The sequence below is a fragment of the Crocuta crocuta genome, unplaced genomic scaffold (genome assembly GCF_008692635.1).
Source record: "Crocuta crocuta isolate KB4526 unplaced genomic scaffold, BGI_CrCroc_1.0 scaffold24, whole genome shotgun sequence".
In the NCBI taxonomy this organism is placed as follows: domain Eukaryota; kingdom Metazoa; phylum Chordata; class Mammalia; order Carnivora; family Hyaenidae; genus Crocuta; species Crocuta crocuta.
In genome coordinates, this window is record NW_027530974.1 from 12,836,201 (window position 1) to 12,856,546 (window position 20,346).

General features: G+C 42.1%; 1 long non-coding RNA gene across 4 annotated transcripts in view; it reads right to left on the bottom strand.

Moving 5' to 3' along the window:
• Positions 1–19,069, bottom strand: part of LOC144236379 (uncharacterized) — an 80,351-nt gene extending 61,282 nt beyond the window's left edge. For 2 of the 4 annotated variants that reach the window (XR_013336502.1, XR_013336500.1), the window contains exons 1-3: positions 19,010–19,069; positions 17,266–17,317; positions 16,153–16,245 (exon numbers count right to left, since the gene is read on the bottom strand). This is a non-coding gene — a long non-coding RNA (uncharacterized LOC144236379). Of the gene's footprint in view, positions 1–2,718; positions 2,917–16,152; positions 16,246–17,265; positions 17,318–17,739; positions 17,843–19,009 lie in introns of those variants that run through there. The other 2 variants (XR_013336501.1, XR_013336503.1) reach the window with 2 other exon arrangements.
• Between the last annotated feature and the right edge of the window lie 1,277 nt (positions 19,070–20,346).

Sequence of the window (20,346 nt, forward strand, 5' to 3'; positions counted from 1 at the left end):
CCATATGTGGGTGACCCATCTGTGGCGTGTGTCACGTTTTTAGCATCTTCTTTATTTAGAGCAGGGGAGAAAGGGACTCATTAGACAGGAAGTCCACAATGAAATTAGGAAACATTTGATCAGACCATTGTCGCAACACAATATGTGCAATGAGGGAAATGCTGGAGTTGGCAACAAACCCTAAATGCATTTCAGCCTCAGTGGTTTGCTCATCACTCACTTCCCTGTGCTGACCAGAAAACAGAGCCCAACAACTCTCTAGGGAGGAGCCCAGCTTCTAAGAGGAGGGCTGCCATTAAGAGCAGGCAAATTCTCCCTTTGTCTTTTTTAATGACTTTATATTTTTAGAGTAATTTTAGGTCCACAGAAAAATTGAGAGGAAGGTCCAGGCGTTTCCCATCCATCCTCCGCCTGCACACATGCGCAGCCTCCCTCATTATCAACCTCCCCCACCAGGGCGGTGCATTTGTCACAACTGATGGACCTACATTGACATGTCATTATCGCCATAGTCCATGTGTCCGTAATCTACATGACAGTTCACTCTTGGTGTTCATTCTGAGGCTTTAGACAAACTGTGATGATGACATGAACCCATCATCACAGTATCATACAGAATATATTCACTGCCCTAAACAGCCTCTGTGCTCCCTTCCCTTCCCATTCATCCCTTCCACCTACCCCCAGGCAACCACTGATGTCTTTACGTTCTCTAGTTTTACCTTTTTCACAGTATCACAGAGTTGGAATTCTACCATATGTAGCCTTTTCAGACCAGCGTCTTTCACTTAGTAATATGCAATTAAGTCTCCTCCAATCTTTTCCTGACTCGATCGTTGATTTCTTTTTAGCACCGAATAGTGTTCCATTGTCTGGATGTACCACATCCAAATTTGCTTTTCCCTTGTGGCTTCACTCTGCCATGAGGGCTGGGGCATCTGAAGTCTATGAGAGTTAGGACACCCTGGGCCTTCACCAGCCTCAGTCCCTCTCTGCTGTTTAGGAGTCAGTGGTGGGGAGGGATAACTCCTCCTGAAGCATCGAGCCTTGGCAGCAAGCCTTCACGTCAGCTTCCTGGCATATGAAGGGCAGAGGTTTGCTGCCAGGGACATATGCCAAGGGCTCGATGCATGAAAACCATTCTTAAGCCTCCATTTCTGGTATCGCAACTCTTTTATTAAGCAGAGCAGCAGGTCAAGAATATTCAGGCCCCAAAACGGAGGCACTAATGATACACTCCAGCTCTGGGGAAACCATTTGGCTGCAAGTGCATCCAGTCACATCTCCAAATATTTAATCCACGTTGCATCAAAATCAACCCAATACTACATACGCTGAAATGATGGTACAAAGAGGTAATGTCTACAGCCGTGATTTAAGAGAGAAAAGACTGGATTTCATAGAACAAAGATGGGCTTTCCTGGTCACTAGCTTTGGGCTGTGAGAACCCTTAACCTCACCTGTAACAGTTCAGAGAGGTTGGCTTACCTCCCTCAGGAAGTACAACATGAAGGTAGCAATCAGGAAAACAAAAACATTATATCAAAGGAAAGTGTTTCGTCTTATTACCAGTAGGTCCACGCAACAAATTCTCTACCATTTGTGATATTAGAATTCGTTCCTCATCTGGTGCTAAATCCATTGCTTCTTCATCTGTTTAAGTGGTGTATGAGATTTGCCATTCTCAAAAGGCATGGAAAATTCATTTCTTGGTCTAAGTTACAGAGCACAACATTTAGGCTGGAGTGCAGGAACTCGAATAGAACCAGTTGACTAAATAATTCAATCCATGCCGGCATCAAGTCATCTACCCTCAGCATCTGCCACAGAGTAGGTGCTCAGTACACACCTGATGAATCAACTAATGAATGAAAAATATGTATGTCGAGAAGAGTCTCATTAAAGGCAAAAACAAATTTATTCACCCAATACTCAGTGATCATCTCGTGTGGATATACCTCTGTTGCTTACCTAACACACACGTTTAAGTAGATGTCTTCTGTCCTGAGTCAGTCCTCCATCAACTTTTTCTGAAGACCTTTGGGGAGCAACCAAAGGGGGGTGGGGGTGATGGGACACACTATGGTGTCCCATTTAAGCTCCTTTAATTCACAATCCCAACAAGGTTGTCTCCCTACCAGCTATTAATTAAAGAAGAGTGGGGACAGGGGTGCCTGGGTGGCTCAGTTGGTTAAGTGGCCAACTTCAGCTCAGGTCATGATCTCACCAGTCATGGGTTCAAGCCCCACATCAGGCTCTGTGCTGACAGCTCAGAGCCTGGATCCTGCTTTGAATTCTGTGACTCCCTCTCTCTCAGTCCCTCCCCTGCTCTGTCTCTCAAAAATAAATAAGTGTTAAAAATTTTAAAAAGAGAGCAGGGATAAAATAATGAAGCATACAGAAAACTGCGACAAGTGACAAAAGAGCCACCAAATGAGGAGACAGGAAAATTAGAAACAACCTTACAAGAATTATGAGTTAGAGGTAAAGACCCCCATATATCTCCCTAAATCCTGGGAACATTGATATATATAAATATACTATGTTGTAGTATACAAAGTCCAGGTTTCTCACATCATTGCATTAATAATTAATGTAATTGTCATATTAATTAGTGATTACATTGAAACTAACTTCATCTTTTCTTCATAACTCACTTTGCATTGTTTAAAAGGGAGGAAATATCCATGATACATTCCGGTGAAGACTTACGTTAAACACAGAGCATGCATGAAAGATAGTTCATCATAAAAGCTTCTTTCTTTTTATTTTCCACTATCCTCTTTCAATCTGTTCCGTGAGATAATGGTTTCTCTGTTGCAGGATGAAACTTCTGGAAATCCCCATGATTTTTCTGGTTCCCTTAGGTAAAGTTTCACAGTCCAGGGCCAGGGACCAGTTCCTTGTGCCTTCTGCCTAGAGAAAACACTTATGAATCCCGAGTGGTCCCACAGAAGTTCTTCCTTGCTTTAGGGACATTGGTTGCCTTATTCTAAAATCCTCCTTATAAGACCCCCCTTGACTTAGCCACAGCTGGTTGAAGGACCCAGGAAGCAGGGCACAGAACTTGTGCAAAAATTTTACAAATACTTTTTCTCGGCACTTGCATCTCAGTCCTGTCCCACACCTCACTCTGCTATCTGATATTTATGGTCTCTTGTTTCCTTGGTCCAAATTTCCAACTTAACATTTGATTACATTGGAAGCTTTCCATATAGAGTAATATACATGGGGGAGGGGAATGAAGTCTTTAACAGGATAACCATTCAGCATGCAGAATTACGCATTTACCAACGGGTCTGGACAGTTCTTTTATGTTTCCTATATTTGGAAACATCCGAAGTTTTCATGAAATGCTTCCAGTTTAAATCCAGCTGTTTGAGATCATGTACATAGCCAGAAGTTAGAATAGTGAAGTCCAGAAGAGCCCAAGAGCCCTGTTTTTGCTATCATTATTTAGATGTGACCATATCTGGAATTATACATCAGAAAATCTAATCCAAGTCTAGATTTGGATGCTGAATTTTTCTAGACGTAGAGGAAGCTTACTTATGCCTCTGAACTCAATTTCTCCGTGACCAATGAAGAGATTTATGTTCTGTATCCTGAGAATCTAGTAATGTAAGTAGCTACCCCTCTTGCGAAAGATTCCTATTTTGTTTGGAACATAATCTACAAATGTAACTTACGCCAGAGAACTTGGGTTGGTTTTACAGTGTGTCCACAAAGTTTTTTGATACTCCTTCCTTCAGAAAGTAGAGTCTAATTCTCTTTCCCTTAAGTGTGAGCAAACTTACTTCTAGCAAATAGAATGTGGACAAAGTGACAGTGCATGACTTCCAAGATAAGGACATAAATGTACCGTGGCTTCTTCCTTACTCTCTACTAGAGCATTCCTTCTAGGGGAAGCCAGCCGCCATGTCATGGGGACACTCAGGCAGACCTACAGAAAGGTCCACGTTGTGAGAACCTAAGGCCTCCTCCTAACAGCACACGAGGGAGCCATCACAGAAATAGACCCTCCAGCCCCAGTCAATACATCACATGCAGACACCCCCATCGACAGCACGACTGCAATCTCATAGGGGACTCCAAGCCAAAAAGACCCAAAAGACGGGGAGTTAACAAATGTGTGTTGTCTTAACTAAGCTTTAAAGTAATTTTTGTGCACCAAGAAGGAACTAACACAGAATTGACCAGATTTTCTGAAGGTTTTTTTTAGATTTTTCTATTTTGTCTGTTCTGAGAATCAACAATACTCATGAAATCAATGATTTAAAAAGACAAACAAACACAGAAAACAGAAAGCCCATAAATCTCACTTTTTAATGGAAAGAATAGCATTTCCAGATTTTTATCATTGATGTTCTACTTAAGACACAATTCTCAAATCTGGCCGTGTAAATAAATAGCTCATTGAAGGTACTGGGCATACACAACATATTCACATGGAAACTAAAATTATTTTTAAATGAGTGGCAAAAGCACAGATTTTCCCTACTCTAAACTATGCTACGTATGGGGCTGACAATGAACCTTAACAGTGCATTTAGAGCTACTTCTAGACATGTCTTGTGTTGGCTTTTCTATAAGGCTATCAATTTGATTTTTATTTATTTTGGAACTTATTTTTTTAAGTTTATTGACTGTGAGAGAGAGAGAGCAAAAACAGAAGAGGGACAGAGAGAGAGAGAGAGAAAGAGAGAATCCCAAGTGGGCTCCACTCTGTCAGTGCAGAGCCGGACACAGGGCTTGAACCTACAGAGCCATGCGATCATGACCTGAACTGAGATTCCAAGAGTGGGTTGCTCAACTGACTGAACTATCCAGGGGCTCCTGGAACTTTTTTTTTTATGTGCATTTATTTTTGAGACAGAGACAGAGTATGAGCTGGGGAGGGACAGAGAGAGAGGGAGACACAGAATCTGAAGCAGGCTCCAGGCTCTGAGCTAGCTGTCAGTACAGAGCCTGACGCCGGGCTCAAACTCACACACCATGAGATCATGACCTGAGCCGAAGTCAGACATTTAACTGACTGAGCCACCCAGGTGCCCCTGGAACTTATTTTTTAAAAAGGAAAGCAGATACAGGCTTCTTATGAGATGAGCCTTATCTTTTGTGAGAATAAGATCAAAACTTGCACTAAAGTCTCTAAATGATGCTTACACAGCACACAGAATAATGACAGTGCATGTCTGTGGGGCGTTTACGACTCCATGGCTGTATCTCATTTAATCATCCCAGCAAAACCAGGGAGCAGGAATTATTTTTCCCATTTTGCACATGTGATGGTGCAAAACTACTCAGGTGAGAATCTTCTCCAACTTACCTCCTCTCCCAGACCTCCAAAGATACCGTCTGTGCCCAGTTTCCCCTTTGCTTTCCCCTCCTAGAGATGTAGAATCCTTTCTGGAGGGAGACACAGTCACAAAGGATGGGTGCGTCTCACCAGCTACAGTTAAGAGAGTGGAAGGCGGGGCGCCTGGGTGGCTCAGTCGGTTAAGCATCCGACTTCCGCTCAGGTCATAATCTCATGGTTTGTGGGTTCGAGCCCCGCATTGGGGCCTGTGCTGACTGCCAGCTAAGAGCCTGGAGTGTGTTTCAGATTCTGTGGCTCCCTCTCTCTCTGACCCTCCCTTGCTCACGCTGTCTCTCTCTCTCTCTCTCAGAAAAAAAAAAAAAGAGAGAGAGAGAGAGTGGAAGGCAAGTCCTCTGGAGACAGGATGTTAAGGAGAGAGAGGGATTGGGTCATGAGAGAGGAAAGATTTTAATATATATTATGCACTGTGCATTTGCACCTCATCTAAGATATGTGAGAAATTAGTAGAATTGGTTTCTGTTATTTTTGCCTGTTGAACTACTTCTTCAACACATCACTTTAAAGCTCCTTGGTTTTAAGGTGGCACATTTGAGAAGGTTCAGGTGCAGCGTGTATAAATGACCTTCCCAAGAATCCAGATCTCCTAATTAAATCAAGCCTTCTTCCTACTTTGTCACTTGGCCTTCTCATTCAGCCACTCATGCAACAAATAGCCACTGATCACGTAATAGACCAGGCACTATCTCAGGCCTTGAGGAAATAATTTGTCTTGAAGCTGCAAAATCTGTCATTTTGAATCTCGGCAGAACAGTGAGAGACCTAAACTCAGTCACTCTTGGGCCTGACTGTCCCCCACGTTTGGAAGAAACAACTTGGGTGGACCCTTTAATTACCCAAATGCACAGCAAACACACACCTGTCATTCAGAGCTGAAGCTTGGAAATGACAGAAATACCGTGTTTTAGAATGAGAACAAAAGCCTCCTCTAATTGTAAATTTTTACCTGTGGTTAAGCCAAAGCTTTTGTTGATTAGTTTCTTTTGTGGTTGTTCTTTTTCTTTTCTTTTCTTTTCTTTTCTTTTTTTTTTATTTAGAGACTGAGTGGCAGCAATATGCCTTTTCTCTCCATGGATCTGGTTGTACCCTGTGCCAGTAAACCTTTGTTTCTCATGAGGAGAGAAGGACATTCAGGCGTGATCCTCACATTAGGATAAAAGAAGGAGCACTATTGAAATGGGCTTTTTTGCAGCTCAGGCTGTTCGAAGACGCGGGTGCCCTGCACACTGTTTTATTGAAGACCAAATAAAACACACCTTGGGAAATTCATCAGTGTTAGAATATCGTGTTCCACTGCGCGAGCCCGTTGGGCTATTCCTACTGCCTTAGAATACAAAAATGAGAGTCGGGGAAGTAGCCCCAGGCCTAGCGAACCACATTCCACTCGCCGCTTCCTCCACCTTTTTTTTTTTTTTATTTTTTTTTTTTTTTATTTTNGACCTAAGCGAAAGTCGGACGCTTAACCGACTAAAGCCACTCAGGTGCTCCTCAACTGGATCTTCTAACAAAGCCCTTGATTTGGATCCCAAACCTTACTTCCATAGATATTCCCCTTCTAATGAAACAGTGTGCGGTCATTTGCTTGATGAAAACCGGGGACCAGGTTGAATTCTTCCCTTCCCTCCTGCATTCATAACTGGTCAGGAGGTTGCATGTCCAATGCACACTCACTCAATCCCATGTCCATTTCCACTGCCATCACCCAAGGCTGTTCCAGTAGTCTCCTACTGGCATTTCTGCTTAACCACTCGGCTAGCTGTCCAACACCAGAGTAATCTTTTAAATAAACTTGATCACATCGTGACCTTCTTTGAGGTCTCCTGCTGCATTTGGAATCAAAGTCAAACTCCTTGTCATGTCTGCAAGCCACCTAAATTCATTTCCATTCTCTAAATTCATTTCCATTTGATGTCACTTTCCCCTTCACTTCCACCATAATGGCTTCCATTTAAGGGAAGGAAAACGTCACCACCGATCCCCGCGTGTCAGACTAACAGTAACAGCGCTGACCCAAGGGGAATGGGTGGGCCTGGACCCTGTTGGGAGACAACAGTGGGGTCTCAGTGCAGATCCTTATGAAGGAGGGACAGAGGCAACGTCACAGATTCACCTCAACTGGGCACTTTGGACGTGGGACACTCTGAGAAACCCTGAGAGACCTGGAGAGGGCAGGGGGCATCATAAGGTGGGTGGCCGGTCCTACCTGCTGCAATCTAGAGGATTAATAGAGAAAGGTGACCTTACCACTTTGTGATAAGCACCTAAGACCTTCCGTTTTTGCACCAATGAATCAGATAAAGCTGCTGCCCTGTAGAACTTTCCAGCCTAGTTGGGGAGACAGACGGATCAACAAACAATGGCAATACAGTGTGATAAGTGCTCTCACGGGAATAGCTAATAAGAAGGATAGCACAAAGGCAGCGGTGGGTGAGACTTGCTCCAGGGGGGCACTAAGCAGACACGGCTATCAGAGGATTGCTCCACTGTGGCTGGAGTGATGGCGCCTGTGGGCTTTTCTAGAGAAAATTTCCAAATGATCACATTTTAGATTTCAATATTAAAAAACAAAACAAAAAGACTAGTGCTATGTTTAGAGAGACAAAGAAGACCATCTTTACTAGATGGTGCTCTTGCTTTAAAAGTGCCATGGAGGGGCACCTGGGTGACTCAGTCGGTTAAGCATCTGACTTCGGCTCAGTTCATGATCTCACAGTTCATGAGTTCAAGCCTCACATTGGGCTCTGCGCTGACAGCTCGGAGCCTGGAGCCTGCTTTGGATTCTGTGTCTCCCTCTCTCTCTGCCCTTCCCCTGCTCATGCTCTCTGTTTCTCTCTGTCTCTCTCTCTCTCTCTCAAAAATAAGTAAACGCTGAAAATTTAAAAAAAGAAAATTTTTAAGTGCTATGGAAAATGTGAATTTGCAATTTTTACCAAAGGGGGGGGAGGGGAAGCCCACGTAAGTTGCATGCTAAGTTTTGTTTTTGTACATTTCCTAGTGCCGTGCTGATATTATTACCTCTTTAGGGATGTGTTTTTTATTACGGTCCCTGAAATTAGGAAGCCACCAAGGTGAGCAGCGCAGGTGCTTTAATTACTGCAGAACAATCACCATGATTTTAAGGGTAGCCGGAAGGTAGACAAGGGTCTGTTGTCAACTGTTTCAAAAGCCGAGAGAGGCCAGCAAAGGCAGCTTTTCTCCCTCCCCTCTGTGGTCCAAAGGACACATTTGACTCAAATGCCAGTTTTCCTCTGCTGGGAAAGTTAAAAGGAAAACTTCATCCTGAATATTCACAACTCTTCTCCTTTGGGGATCAGAGCTATTTTTCCCGACACCACTGTTTGGCAGTTTCTAAACTTGCTTCCATTCCAACACTGTCATAATGGAGTAGCCTTTCCAATAGACAGATGGGTCATTGTTTTCATACACCAACCATTTGCTAGTGATAAGGAGCACAATTAGATTAGTTTTCTTGAGGCAGGAATCAATATCCTGGTGCGTGTGGACCTGATTAGCCATTGCTAATTAGAGCTCTCAGACATTAATCAGTTACCACGTTTGGGGCCAACCAACCAATGTGGGAAGCAAANCCTTGAATTCTCCAACCTGGTTCTCCTTGAAATTAGATCTGAAGACAGAAATCTTTGTGGTAGGTCTACATTAACTAAGCAGGGAGGCTGTGCTCTTTCATGGGTTCCTGGGCCTTTTGGGGTATAAGGCCCGTGACATGATGTCATCAGGCTCCTTAAACAAATGAAGGCTCCATTCTGAAGCATGGACGCACTTCTCATGGACACTGTGGCTGCTATGGACATGTGCCAATTTAGGCTGGACCCGGGGAGTCAGACCAACCCTCCTGGGCCTACACAATAAATAAAAAGAAAGGCTCACTAATATATTATTCATGAAATAGCCCAACTGCCCATCATGGTACAGACTTGTACTCCTACAATTATTCCTGTGTATTTAAATAATGAAAGTTATGTTTGTGTTTACTAACAGAAATCGCTCATTAATCCGTATTCAAACCAAACAGGGCCTTATATGAACTATCTGAAAACTACGCGTGACCAGCTTGGTGACCTCAATCTGGGAACAGTCTCCATGATGCTAATTCTAAGACATGTGATAGAGCCATTGACTTTGGCAAAACCTATTGTATAAACCAGGCTTGAATAAAGATTCCGCTGATAATGATGGGCAAATCCAGATACAATTTAAGATTTGTGGAACCTATTACAAATATATCCAGCACCTCTGTTCTTAATTCCTGATTTTTCAATGCTTCTAAATGTTACCTTGCCAAAAGCTATCTATCTCCCCGCAAGTAATGTCGATGTCTTCATAATCTCTTTTGAAAAGATACTTTGCTAGAAAGCCACTGTATGTGTGCATACTATCACTGTAATTTCTTCCTTCCGAAATAGAAAGTCAGATGTGAATGAACTCAAATCCCATAAGGCTCACGTGAGATATGAAATTCACAACCTACAAAGACCAATCAGTTTTTAGACTCGAGGAAAGCATGTTTTTCTAACCAATCTTAACATTATCAGTTTTTAGACTTCAGCAGTGAGAAAGAAGTGGAATTTCTAGGACTTAGTTTCAGGGCAAACAGAACAGCACTGACAGAAGGAACGGTATCAAATAATAAAAATAAGCATGGAATCACACCTTGCTTGAATCATAGTGGGCAGCATATCACTTGTGTGGCCTGGGCACGTGGAGAATGTCTTCTGAATCTCTAAGATAAAGGCAGCTATGCCCGAGGTCACAGTGTGGTCCTCAAGGTGATGTGAAGTAATACCCATGAGTGTTTGCCACAAGATCTCCTCAGAGTTAGACATCACTAAGTGCAACTTCCCTTGCCCTCTTCCCTTAATTCTGGTTCTGTAGACCATAATATTTTGGAAAGCAAGAATCGTGTCTGTACATTAGGTGCCTGGCTCTGTGGCACATGTATTAGACTCAATAAATCGTTATTGGGCCAAAATGAACTACCAGAAAAGCCACCGAAAGGATATTTAGGGGACATGTGAATGTTTCTTTTCCCTCTTTCCCAAAAGTCAATATTGCACAGACTGTGTAAGGCAGTAATTTCCAGAAATCAGAAGAAATATTCCAGAAGAGCCAAAGCAAATCCCTCCTGTAATTTCAGGCGTTGAAAAGTGTGGTTATTGGAGGAGAAACATCTTCTCTTTCATTTCTCTGACCTCTTCCTCTCATAATTTTGGCGATATTCATGCATGAAAAATGTTGGGCAGAGCACAGAACACAAATATAATGGGTATCTAAATTATTTATTTTAGCTCTGTATAGACTTGTTGGTAAAAATGTAGAAGTATATAAGATGCGTAGATACTAGAAAAAGGCAAAACTTAAACGAGGGAGATCATTCATATCTGATGGGATCCTCAAGATAAATATATCCAAGGGACTCAAGAGGGAAGCCTCTTGAGTGTTGATCAAGGATACACCATGAACTTCCACTTAATTCAAGTACTGAGAGGAGAGATTAAAGTGGTGTATCTTTATAATGTGCCTTGGTCATCAAGGGAAAGGCAGTGTACCCAGAAAAACAGGGCAAGCAGTCACTTATGAGACATTTACTGAAGGGACTGGCTTTGAACAAGGTCATAGAATGTAACTACAGGCATGCTTTTTCTATTAGGCATTATATGTCCATTCCTTAAAGTAAACAAATTCAGTACAACGTAATTTTTAAGTTGAAATTTATGTTGTCCATATGCCATGATGGTGACCAATCAAGAGTTGAAAACCTTAGAGTGCCTGGGTGGCTCAGTCGGTTAAGCATCCGACTTCGGCTCAGATCAAGATCTCACAGTTCGTGGGTTCGAGCCCTGCATTGGGCTCTGTGCTGACAGCTCAGAGCCTGGAGCCTGCTTCAGATTCTGTATCTCCCCCTCTCTCGGACCCTCCCCTGCTCACGCTGTCTGTCTCTCTCTCTCAGAAATAAATAAAACATTAAAAAAATTTTTTTAAAGAGTTGAAAACCTTTACAGAAGTTAGAAATGTGTTCCCTTATCTATTATATGTTGATTATTTCACATATTATTTAACATCTTTCCTGTCCCACCAAATCCCACTGTGGCACTTTTTTGCGGACAAGTCAGGAAGGAAGATGGCCCACCCAAGAGATCTCTTCTGCCAAGTTCTACGTTACTGTTGGTCTCAGCTGAACATTCAGGGTTTTTTCCCCCCACAATACTCCTCAATTTAGTAAATCACAAGTCTTTATTTACAACCTAAGAATAGCTCAACTGAATAGTCAGCACTGACTCTTTCTGTGTGCTTAGGAATTAAATCTCTGCCATTTGGAACCAAATGTTCAGTTCAAAAAATATTGGGAGTCCCCGCATGAGCCCAGGGCTCTCCCAGGGACTCCAGAGAGCAGTAGAAATTCAACCCAGTCACATCAGAGAGCATCCGGCAGCTAAGCCTTCGCTATAGTGGTTGTTCAGTCTTTATTCAGATGGATATGGGCTTAACGAGCCACTTTGTGTTCTGGAAGGAAAACAACAGATGCTGACGCGCAAGAAGGAGAAAGGGCTGAATTTCTCCTTAAAAATCCAAGCCTCTGAATTTGTGCTTTCATCCCCAAGCTCCTTTTCCAGTCCTTCCCCTGACAGAGCCCTATTCATTAGACTCCATCATCCCAAGTCAGTTCAAAGAGTCCCAATCTCCTGTAATGAGGGGCTGTTGAGGCACAAACACTACACATCCATGTTAAGTCTTGAGTCTCAAGTTTATAGTGTTGGCATAACTTGAAATATTAAACAACCTTCCCAGCCTCTGATCATTGTCACTCACTGCAGTAGACACATGTCATATTATCCGGCCCGCATTGTTTCTCCTTTTCAGACACAAGCACCCCCTTTGCCTTTAGGTAATTATCTTTCATGCCAATTCATATAGTTCCGGGGTGTCTGGGGAGATAATGGCTGCCCAAGTAGAACCATCTGAGACCTCCTCCAGATTTTATATGTGGGCACTGAGAGAAGACATTCTTTTTCTTTGAGTGTCACTCTCTGTGGCTTTAGAAAGCCTAGAGCTCTCTCCGCAGACTTGCCACCCCACACCCAACCCCTGGCCATTTGGAGGCCAACCAAAAAGATGAAGCAGAGACCTGTTAACATCCGCTAAATCCTTGGGTTTGATCATTCTTGAGGCCATTCTCTGCACCTCCAACTTACCTGGGCCATTATAAAACTTTTTGTAACTTAGAGTCTTTTCTGTGACATGCACATTTTTATTCCACAGATCCCACTTTTAGACTCCTTAATTTATTACTCAACATATCTCCTACCCACAAGGCTGAGTTGAAAACTCTCTTCCCACACACCTAAATACAGAACATTGGTCTTTTCTTTTCTTGGGTACAGATCCAGCCAATTTTATTTCATGATAAAAGTGCTTGCCTTACCAATTTAGCTGCTATCCTTAGGGATCCATCCCCCTGGAAAGTTCTAGGGAAACTTTCTCCTCATTAAGGCACTGGGTTCTTGTTTTACTTCCCGGATATAACTGCCTCTAATTATACTGTCTAGATTTTCCCTTCTACTACTTTCTTGGCTGGTCTTATTTTCTTTCTTCCTTTGATATCTTTCCTTTTAATGCTTTCCTAGAGCAGGGTTTATTAACAGGGTCTATAGACTATCCATTAATGGGCTTCAGGGATTTCTCAAAGTCTCCTGAAACTGTGTGCAAGTTTTGCATGAATATATATATATACATATTAGTTATCAATCGCTGTGTAACAAAATACCCCATAAATTAACAACTTTAAACAATAAAAGTTACTATTTAACAGTTTCTGTGGATCAGAAATCCAGACATGGATTAAGTGGGTGCCTCTGCCTCTCAAAATGCAGTAATCAAGGTATTGGTCAGAGCTATGTGTCGCACCCAAAGACTGCAGTAAAGGAAAAGACACTTCTAAGTGTAGCTCTACTCACAAGGTAGCTGACAGGACTCAGTTTCTCCTGGGTTGTTGCCTGAAGTCCTGCCAGGTCCTTGCCACTTGACTCTTTCACAGGGCAGCTCATAACATGGCAGAACCAGCCAGGGACAGTAAGAAAGGGTGGGCAAGACAGATGTCACTGTCTCTTTGTAATCTGATCTCAGTAGTGACATCCCATCCCTTCTGCTGTATTCTGTTGGTTAGAGGCAAGTCACTGGGTTTGGCCCACAGCCAAGGGGAGGCAGTTCATGATGTGAACGTCAGGAAGTGGGGATCATTGGAGGATGGTCAGTCATCTTATGGGCTTCCTGCTACAACAAATGGTGAAGAGGAAAAAGATCCATATCTTTCATCATATCTTTTATTTCTGAATCAATGTTGGTATTTTCTCTTTGTTTCTGTCTCAAGCATTGGTTGTACCCAGAGTCTTCTGCATTTTCACAAGTTACCAGAAATTGTCTCTCTGCACCAGGCTGGCATTATTCCCCCTCATACAACAGTCTCTTGACAATAGTCTTTGTATCCCCTCCCCTTATCATTTTTTAAGTTTATTTATTTATTTTGAGAGAGAGAAAGAGACAGAGTACATGAGTGGGGGCGGGGGAGAGGGAGAGAGAACCCTAACTAGGCTTCATGCCGTCAGCACGGAGTTCAATGTGGGGGGTCAAAACCACAAAGCATGAGATCATGACCTGAACCAAAGTCAAGAGCCAGACACTTAACTGACTGAGCCACCCAGGCGCCCCTCCTTCCCTTAACATTATTGTGATGCAAGATCCTATGTTACCACTCATCCGTATCACACACACACACACACACACACACACACACACACACACACACCTTAGGCCATTGTCAGTTGTGAGAAATGGAGTGTTTTGATTGGACAGGACTGGCTCTCACACTTTTTAGTCTCAGACCCCTTTACTCTCCTAAAAATTACTGAAGACACTAAAGAGCTTTTGTTTATGTAAACTATATCCACTGATATATGCTGTGTGAGACATGAAAACTGAGACTTTTTAAATATTTATTCTTTGAAAAATAATAGACCTGCTATGTGCAAGCAAATATTGTTATGAAAAGTAAAAATATTTAGTTTTTTCTATAACAAAAAGTATTAAGAAACTGACAATGCTTTATGTTTTTAAATATTTTCTAATGTTTTATTTATTTTTGAGAGTGAGCATGCAAGTGGGGGAGGGACAGAGAGACAGGGGATAGAAGATCTAAAGCAGGCTCTGCTTTAGACACATCTGCAGATATGTCACTGCAAAAAAGAGAAATATTCTTAATAGTCTTTTAATGTGATTATAGATGTTCTTTTTTGATACCCCCAAATTTGATGATAGTGGTTTCTTTCTTTTTTTCTTTTATGGTTTATTGTTAAGTTTGTTTCCATATAACACCCAGTGCTCATCCCCACAAGTGCCGATGGTAGTTTCTTAAATGCTGTGGAAGGTAATCTGAAAGCATAACAATGACTTCACATTCTGTTACATTAAAATCCACTGGTCTATCTCACTCACAAAATGAATCTTTTACCAATGCATGATTTGTAACCTCATGCATTGGCCATTTGAAAAAAATATAGATAGATAGATAGATAGATAGATTCCCTAAGACATACAGATCTTCACATGTTGACAGATTTTGTTATGAAATATCAAAAAACCACATGCATAAATATCACAATCAATCTCTTCATGAGCCCGAAGGTACTAGAAAGCAGCCCAGTGGCTTCGTGATGCACGACATGAGGTTTCCAAGATTCTAATTTCCACTTGAAAGCGCCAATTTTGTCATTGCTTACAAACACTACTAGTTCTTTTCCTTGATGGAACAGGCCCACTTTATTTGTTTCTGAGAAAATATGTAGACTGCCACATACCCAGTCTAAATAACCTTTGTTTGTCTGTCAGTAGTGCTTACAAATAAAAATAGTATTCCATGGAAAAGGGAGGTAATTCAACCCAGAATGCGTGCTCTTCCTTGCGGCATCCAGCAAACTCGGGGAGACAGACTGTGTGATTCGTCCATCCCATTTCACCACATAGAACAGTAAAAAGATGCAAAGTGTTGGGATTTAATGAAATTAATCATGTTTACTGCTTTATCAAGGCCACTTTGAGTGACATTGGCTTTTCTTTTTTTTCTCTCAGAGTAGGAAGTACACAGTTACCACCAGAGCCATCTCAGGCCAACGCCTGGAACCATCTTCAGACGCCAGCACTCTACTCGCCATGTTGAAGCTTTTGCATCAACAGTGGAAAGGTCAACAATTGAAAAAAGTAAATAACACCTGAGGATTATTTTGAAAATAGTGTTGACCTCATGGACTCCTTCAACATGTCTTGGGGACCCCCAGGGGTCTATGATATACCTTGAAACCACTCTAGTAGATCGTCTTAATTCTAATACTTAGTATCACACTGAGGGAGCAGAATTTGAAATATTATGTGCTCACTTCTGCTTATCTAGATCTGATGGGAGAAGAGAGTCCTCTAATAAAATTAGTTTTGATTTATTGAGCATGAACCATCCAATATCTCCCAAGTGTCACTAATTCACAAGTTTTGCCAGAGAAATATAGTCATTTCTTATACTTAAATATTTTAAAAGACCTTTTATCAAGCTGAGAATGAGTACCACAAATGGAAGAAATATATTAACACCCTTAAAATAAATATATAACCACTCAAATTTTTAAAGAATTGTTCATCGAGGGTACTACCTCAGATCATTCCAGTAACCACCATGGACACTTTTGAAAAGCCCTGCACTAATCCCTCCTTACCTTTGAGCTCCCTTGCTTTGCCAGATTCCGTTGTATGCAAATTTATTTTCATATTTCTTTTAGCTTCTTTTGTCTACAGATTGCAAGTCACTCCTGTTGGGAATAATTAGAAAAGAGGAAACTGGGGCGTTGGGAAAGACAAAAGGGAGGTAAAGCAGATGGCGGCAAAGAAGTAGAAGTTTGGGCATGAAGGTCTGGGAGAGATAAAAGGAGAGGAGGAGAGGGAGACCAGAGGCCCTGCATTACCTTCCAGGGTCTGGGAGACGGCGAAATGAGATGAGTGTGAAAGGGACTAGTAGATGTTCTTGTGTGTAACAAGTGTGAGGCTCCGCACGGGAAACAAAAATACCTCCCCACTGTGTTAAGTAAGGTTCACCACAAAGTTTTTCCACTTGAACTATCCAAATACTTTTGTGTCTCTGAGATCAAGGCAAGATTCAGAACACAGGCATCCCCAAGTCTCAGTTATACAATCAGAAAAGCGCCGGGCACCCTGCTGGCTCTGTCCAAGGAGAATGAGACTCTTGACCTCAGGGTTGTGAGTTCGAGCTTCTCACTGGGTATAGAGATTAATTCAATAGATGGAACAGGAAAGAAAGAAAGCAAGGAAGGAAGGAAGGAAGGAAGGAAGGAGGGAAAAGAAAGAAAGAAAGAAAGGAAAGCATCGAGCATTTGGAGGAAAGGAGTGCACCTGTGTACGTGCGCACACACACACACACGTTGTATCTTAGTGTATGTATTTTCTACAATGGATCCAAATAAATTTGAAAGGATCTTGTAACTGCGGGGAGAAGAAATCATGAAATGTCTTCCCTAAGCAAGAAAATGTAATGGAAATGAATAGTATAATGTCTATTACAACCCACTGAAGCTGTGAAAATGCCTTTCATATTCTTATTTCTCCTGTTATCATTATCACTTTGTGCTAGCAAATATTTTATATAAAGTATTTATGAAGGCTTTTACTGGCTCACTTGTTATCTTGGTTCTTAAAACCTAACTTTGCCATAAGGCAGTATTTAAGTTTGAACGGAATACATTAGGGGTCAAGGGAAGGAAAGGATCTGAGTCCTTTATCCTTCTTTCTATGAGAACTTCTCTGCTTTGACTTACTTTGCATGTCAGTCTTCTCCCAAAGATTGTATCTGAAGATTGTGCTCTGGTGCTATAAAAGAAAATAAAATTTTAAGTAAGAAAGCCAAGTTCATAAAGTCTAAAATCCCTCAATAGGAAGTCTCCTTCCAACTTTCAGTAAAATGACTAAATGTTACAATGCCCAAATGGTATGCAAAATAACACAAAGACCCGAACAAACACATCATAAAAGTGTACACATAGCCAACAGGCACATAAAAAGGTGTTTGACTCCTTTAGATGTCAGGAAGATGCAAATCAAAACAGCGAAAGGTGATGTTGCGTACCCACCAGAATGGCTAAATTTACGAGATGATAATATGAGGGTGTTGGCCAAAAAGTGTTTTAAAAGTGGGAGGGGGGGACTGGAACTTTCGCTGAAAGCCAGTTGGTGTGCAAATTGGTATAAGCGATCAGAAAAATTGGCAATATCTACTAAGGCTGAAAATGTACCTATTCTGCAATCGTGCAAACTCATAGGTATACACCCAATGCCCAGGCATCAAAGAAGACATTCAGGAATGTTCATAGCAGCACCATCGTCAATAGGCAAAAACTAGAGACAAAACAAATGCCATCAGCGTAAGTAGAGCAGCGTATTTCTATAATGGAAAACTAGAGGCAGACAAAAGGAATGAACTACTGCTAAATGTAAGAGCGTGGTGAAAAGAAGTCAAGCTCAGAAGACAGTATACTGTATGATTTCATCTCTACAACGCTCACAAAAGGGCAAAACTAATCTACAGCAACAGGAGTCAAGACAAGAATTACCTTTGTAAGGGAAGTGAATGGAGAGGGTCTAAGAGGGGGCTTTTAGTATCTTGTCAGTGTTCTGTTTCATGATCTGAGGGCCATCACCCAAGTTCCCTTGGTGAAAATTAATCAAGTGGCATACATGTGATTTGTGCACATGGTTGTATTTCAATAGGAAACTTACTTGAGGAGAAGAATAATATATAATTTAATTTTTAATCACACAGGGTTTAATTTTTAATCATGTAGAATCCCCTAGTGTCTTGGTATTTCTATTAATCCCTTCCCCCTTTCTTTCAGTTTTATTTTCTAGAACCGATTAGACATTTGCTGGCTAGTTTTCAAAAATAATGGATCCTTTTTTTACTCTAAACACAGAAGGGCTTGCTCTCCTCATGCTTGTATTCCCACCCCCCCCGAAAAGATGAATTAATNCCCCCCCGAAAAGATGAATTAATAAGCTAGTTCAACACATGTGTTCTGAGCACCTGCTTGGGCGCTGGAAATGGGCTGGTGAGAGGGGCAGACACAGTTCTGGCCAGGGGGAGTTCGCTGTCTAACAAGGGAAACTCACAGTGAAAGCTGTTGTCGGGGAGAGAGTTAAGTGCCATCAGGATGCTAAGGGATCACGCTGCAGGGTGGATGCCTCTTCCCGTGTCTTGGGAACCACTTTTTCCTATTTTGGAAGGTGGCTGGCACTTACAGTGAGTACCATGGAGCATGACGACTCACAAATTTTCCTCTAATTGTTTCCTCTGGTTAACCTGTCACCCCAAGTTGAGCACGGGGAATTGGTCTGATTCTGTATCTCCTGTTGGACTTAATTCTGAGCCAGCACTAGACCCTCTAAAACACCTGAGGAGAGGAGGAAGGAGAGACTGGGGAGGAACATCTATAAAGAAAGAGAATTTTCAGCAGGAAAGTCAGGGTGGGAGGGCATGGCTGAGACACAAGCAGAAGAGGGACGCACCTCTTGCTGAAGGAAGTCAGAGGGCAGCAGCCTGAGGATGGTGGCAGGCGGTGGTCTGGTGTCTAGAACACCTGGTGTCTAGGCACTCAGAATCTACAGAAGGAAGGTTCTAGAACTTGCCCACCTAGTTGAAAGCCAATAAGAAAAAAAAGACTCTGATTTAACTTTTCTACTGTGGAAACCAGGATATGTTTGAGGAGAGAAGAGGATCACTCCAAACATGTATCTACCGTGTTAGAAATGCCCTTGACCACTCATCTGTTATGTGGCTAACGCTTTGACGTCCTCCTACCACAGGGATTTGAGACGGTGGAGGGCTCACCTGATAAGATACATATAAGGATGTGTACACAGTGCACAGTGTCAGGATCCTCAGCAGCAGAACACTCACAGCTTAGGCTCCAGAGGAGAGAAAAATGGGGGTGGGGGAGGAAGGAGAGAGAAGGAGGGAGGGAGAGGTTGCTGGCCACAGCCAGAAGGCATCGGGATGCTGAGAAACAAAGGGACGGGGGCAGTGGTCAGAGGCCAAAAGCGACGCTGCCTTCATCTCTCAAATTACCAGTGAATGAGCCCGATTCCAACTCTCCACCTGGTAACCTCACTAGAACATTCTATACCCAGCAGGGCCCCCATCAAGCCGGGACTGGGGTGGCTGTTATTATTGTGTATGATGCTGTGACATTCTACATCTGCATTGGACAGCCAATCCCCTTAAATGCCACGTTCTAAATAAATGCTTCCCCAGAAGAGCGAGCCTTGTGTTCGTAGTTTATCAACTAATTATATAGTAGCCCAGGTCCACCTACCTCTTTACCATGATACTCAAAGCAATTAAGTAACAAGCAAAACTCGAGTCATCATTTTTTAATTCCTATATAATAGGAGTCAAAGAAATGTTAAGTGCCTCCCAAGGTTCACAAAGTTGTAGTTCCTGTCTCTGCATTGATTCTCCGTCACGAGCAGCATGAACCCGGATCCGCTAACAAGCATTAACACGCCATCGTGTTCAGGTTCCTGNGCTTTTAGTATCTTGTCAGTGTTCTGTTTCATGATCTGAGGGCCATCACCCAAGTTCCCTTGGTGAAAATTAATCAAGTGGCATACATGTGATTTGTGCACATGGTTGTATTTCAATAGGAAACTTACTTGAGGAGAAGAATAATATATAATTTAATTTTTAATCACACAGGGTTTAATTTTTAATCATGTAGAATCCCCTAGTGTCTTGGTATTTCTATTAATCCCTTCCCCCTTTCTTTCAGTTTTATTTTCTAGAACCGATTAGACATTTGCTGGCTAGTTTTCAAAAATAATGGTGCCTTTTTTTCCTCTCAACA